Source organism: Fukomys damarensis, unplaced genomic scaffold (assembly GCF_012274545.1).
Source record: "Fukomys damarensis isolate Sample0158 unplaced genomic scaffold, DMR_v1.0_HiC HiC_scaffold_21, whole genome shotgun sequence".
Classification (NCBI taxonomy): domain Eukaryota; kingdom Metazoa; phylum Chordata; class Mammalia; order Rodentia; family Bathyergidae; genus Fukomys; species Fukomys damarensis.
The window spans coordinates 38,011,206-38,016,108 of NW_022900933.1; positions in this window are offsets into that span (position 1 = coordinate 38,011,206).

A 4,903-nucleotide genomic window follows, 5' to 3' on the forward strand; every position below is an offset into this window, starting at 1 on the left:
GAGTGCTTCCGGTGCGTGTGGTGAGCTGCGGGCCCCGGGCGGGAGGGAGCCGGACCGGGCAGCGCCCGAGCGCTCTCCGGGCGCGAGTCCTCACCGCTGATCGCCTCCTTCCCTTTCCCTTCCGTTCCTCTGAGAGCGCCGCGCTCCTACGGCCCTTCTGGCATACTGTGGACAGCGTGCTAACTCCTATTCATCCTTCAAAACCCATCGCTGGCGTATCTTGCTTTTATCTTTCACCAGCCTGTGACTTTTGGGGCAGGATAGGTTTTAGTTTTCGCCCACATCAGACCCAGCATAGGGCTTGACACAGAGTAGGTGATCAGAAAATGTTTGTCGAAGAACATCCCATTTCTTTTACTTGCCCTGCACCTCCATCGGCCAGCTTTAAGTTCCCAAATATTTCTAGAGTTTTTTCTATTAGTTCTCACCTGGATTTCTTTCTTTAGGTTTGTCTATTTAGCTTGTTTTTTTTTTTTTGGGGGGGGACAGGGTCTTAACTAGTTCAGGCTGGCCATAGAGCCCTTCCATCCTCCTGCCTCAGCCTCCCAACTGTTGGAATCACATAGTGCAGCACCACACCCAGCTTTCTCTCTTGCTTCAATCACTGTCCTTTTTGCATGAAAAAATTTCTTTCATCTTAGGAAACAGAAGGCTCCAACCCCATTTTAAATTACTGCTGTCTGGGTCAGCTCCAGAATTCTCCAGTTCTGTGTTTTCCCCTCACACCCAACCCTTCAGTCTCTAGCCCCTCCTTCCCTCCTCGGGGCACTGCCCAGATGTCTTCTGTCTGGGCCCTGACTGCCTCAGCCTCCCTGTTGCACTGCAAGGCCAGGCCCAGCTGGTGGGGGACTCTCCCCTTTGCTTTTTTTCTTTTGCCTCCTTGCTGCCTGATACCCCCTGCTTCTCTCCATCTGAGGTCCATGCTTCCCCACAGCATGTGAGTGTGTGGCCAGCGCATTACCTTCTTACCCCTGTGTGTTCCTTATACCTACTTTGAGGTGTGGTGAGCAGCCAGCCATTGCACCCATGGTATTTGTTGAGTGAATAACAAAACGTATGTTGAGCTGATCAGAAACCCTGCTGCCCTCTCTCTCTCAGCCCTGGGCTCTGGGCCTTGTCAGGGAGTGGAGCTAAGGGGCCACAAAACTTGTGCCAGGCTGTGGGTGGTGGGCTGGTGCGAATCCACCCTCCTGCCTGTGTGCAGAGCCGGGCAATGTCTCCCTTTGGCAGGAAGGCACAGGTCTCAGCCGGGTGGGATCAGGTCACTGGTTGAGCAGCCTCATCAGTTTGCTGCTGTGGCTCCTGGTGAGGCTGGCTGGCTTTATTTGTTTGTTTGTTTGGTTTTTGAGACAGGGCCTCACTATGTAGTGAGACTGACCTGGAACTCCCTGTGTAGCCCAGGCTGGTCTCGAACTCAGCGATTCTCCTGCCTCGGCCTCCTGAGTGCTGGGATTACAGGCGTGCGCTACCACGCCCAGTTGAGGCAGGCTGGCTTTAGAGGCTTTTCCTTTTTAATTTTTTTTTCTGGTAGCAGGGGTCAAACTCAGGACCTTGCAGTCCTGAGGCAGGCAAGGTGCCGCTGAGCTACGTTCCCAGCCCTCTTTAAAAATTTTTTTTGGACACAGGGTCTTGCTATGTAGCTCAGGCTGACCTCAAACTCCCAGTGATCCTCCTGTCTCTGCCTCCCCAGTGCTGGGATGACAGGTGTGCACCACCTCCCTGGGCTTTACTTTCAATTTTTATGAGTACAGGTTTGAGGTGCATCATGATTGCATTCCCTGAGCGATTGCTGGTTCATGAGACTCTGGACATACGATCTGTGGGCCTCCTCATAATATAAGGAAACAACACCCAACCTGCTAGATGCCTGACTCACCTAGTTCATGTTCTCTAAAATCAAAGGATGAAATCTAGGAACGACAGAGTTAAAGAGTAGGAAATATTTATTGAGAGAAGGATAGCTTCTGTCTAAGAGAGACAGAAGGGGGCCTGGAAAGTGGGTTACCCGCAGACCCTGCCCTTTAAGGGAGTTTTATACAACAAAACCACAAGGTGAGGAGGGGTTTCTTTTACTAGGATTTTTTTTTTTTTTTGGTGCCGGGGATCAAACTCCAGCCCTTGGGCTTTTGAGGCAGACCGCAGAACCACTGAGCTAAATCCCTGGCCCTGGCCCTCTTTTAATAAGATTGAAAATGTGTTGCTTAGGTACCTTTGATCCAGTGGAAGTCCCAAGATGGGTATGAAGTGGGACAAAGCTAGGGCCACCCAGTAAGAGTACAACAAGTAAAGTCGCTTAGGTGACTGACTAAATGGGGATCGAAGGGGGAAGAACGGGGAATTTCTGGGCCAGGGACTTTTCTTGGAAGGGATGATTTGAGGTTTTGGTCCCCACCCAGGTGCTTGAGGCCTTTTTGGAATGTCAGCCACTGCCCTTCATCCCTAGGGGAAGTGGTAGGTGTAGGCGATTTTCTTTTGAAACCTGGCCTTTCATGAACGCCTGCCAGGCACAGTTGGGAAGTGTCCTTATCTTCAGTACTGACTTCTTCGGGGCCCAGCCTGTCTGACTGCCTAAAGTATTTTGACTAACATGGCTGTCCATAATACAGGAACGGAACTCATCTTTCTTCTTTTTATCCCCTTCCATTCCCTTCTGCCCCCCTTCATCTCTTGTCCCCTTCCCGTTTGCAAAAGATCCAACTTGCTGCTTCCTGGTCTATCCAGAAATTTTGTTTAGACAACGGCTTTGGCCAAGTGCACTGTTCCTTTTGTGGATTAGGCTGGGAGGGAGAGAAGCATCCTCAGGAGACTGAGGACAGATGCTGACCCAGGGTGACCCCGCCCCGCAGCTCTCTGGGCTTCCTCGGATTTAAGATCGTTCGCCCTGCTGCTCCATTGTGCCCTCTGCTGGCCAGATGCGCCCAGCATCCTTGTCTCCAGCGCGCCCTCTGCTGGCCAGGTGCACCCAGCATCCTTGTGTGGTACTTTCAAGTACTGTTCAACTCCAGACCCAAGTACTTCTTACTGGGAACTAGTTGGTAACTCACCCTGACCCGTTGCAGTTTTCAGCCCTCACCTGATTCATGTTGACAAGTGGGTATCCTGTGTCCTTATTGCTGAGGAACAGCACTGTAAGCTTCCTTCAGACGTTCACCCTTTTGGGCATCTGCACCTGGCAGACATGCTAGGGAGGGCGGTGTGAAGGGTGGGCGTTGGAGCGGGAACAGAATGGGTTTGAAGTCATGGTCACGTTGCCTGCACTGACCTTCCATGGGCATCTTCATGTCCCATGACTGCATGTGTTGTGTCTCCTCCTCCTTACTCCCCTCCTTCCTTTTGGTGCTGGAGATTGAACCTAGGTCTCGGGCCTGTTAGATGGGTGCTGTGCCACTAAGCTACATCCTCAGCCCTTTAAAATTTTTGAATTTTAAGCCAGGAGTGGTGGGTGGCACATGCCTGTAATCCCAGCATTTGGGAAGTTGAGGCAGGAGGATATCCTCCTGCACAAGGCCAGCCTAGGCTGCACAGTGAGACCCGGCCTCAAAAAACAAAGAATTCTTTCATTTTTTGTTTAAGTTTTTATGTTTTGGTACCGGGGATTGAACTCATGACCTTGTGCTTGTGAGGCAGGTGCGGCACCACTGAGCTAAATCCCTGGCCCCAGAGTTTTTATTTTAATAAGCCTGGTGTGAGACAGGTGTGGTGGCGCACGCCTGTGATTCTAGCCCTTGAGAGGCTGAAGCAGGAGAATCCCTTCAAGTTCAAGGCCAGCCTACATAGTGAGTTAGCCCTGTCTCAAAAAGAAGAAGAAAAAGATAATTTTATTTTGCTGATTTGTTTGGCTAATTTGCATTCCTGTCTTATTTTCTTGTATAGCTGGGATTACAGGTGTGCACTCCCATGCCTGGCTAGCTAGGTTATCTGTTTATGTCATTTAGTAAAAATTTCATTTTCTTCATGTAGGGCTTGCATATGTTTTGAAGATTTGTTTTCAGGTATTCTGTAATCTTCATTTTAAAAATTACGTCATCTAATTAAGTATGTTGTACAGGAAAGTATTTTAAAAATTAATTTTTAAAGGTATTATGTAATGTTTAAGTCAAGGTAAACACCATTATTTCCTCAAACATTTATCATTTCTTTATGTTCAAAACACTTAAAATTCTTTCTTTTAGCTTTTTGAAAAAAAGGTCCTCTCTACCTGGTGAACCCAGGGCCTTTGCACTGAACTACATCCCAAGCCTGTTTTATTTTATTTTTGTTTTCTTGAGATAAGGTCTCACTATGTAGTTTAGGCTGGCCTTATACTTGAGGTGATCCTCCTGCCTCAGCCTCCCCAGTGCTGGGATTACAGGTGTCTATCTGTTTTGTTTATTTAGTAGCTAAACTGTTAAATTGGGTGACTCCCAGAGTGCTAGGATTAGAGGCAGAGGCACCACACCCAGTGAAAAGCCTTTAGTTTTTGTGTTTATAAAAATTTTTGTTTTGAAGGTTTGGATTTCTGATGTTTATTCTTTTCTTTCTTTTTTCTTTTTCGCTGTACTGGTGATTAAACATAAGGACACGCTACCACTGAGCTGTTTTATTTTCAGACAAGGTGTCATTAAGTTGTCCCGCCTGGCCTTGAACATGCAACCCTCTGGCCTGAGCCTCCCATGTTGGGATCCAAGAAGTCTGCCCCTCCTGCCCCGCATATTTCTGACTCTGGGTTTCGCTCTGTCCCAGGTTGCAGGACGACGCCGTATGCTGCATGGCCTCGCTGGTGGCTTACGAAGACTCAGATTCGGAGGAGGCTGAGGAGCCGGGTGGAGGCAGGAGCGCTGTGGAGAGGGTGGGCGATGCCCCCGGGGTGTCGGGGCCAGGGGTTGTTCCCGGGGCAGAGGAGGTGCAGGGCCCCGGGCAGCGC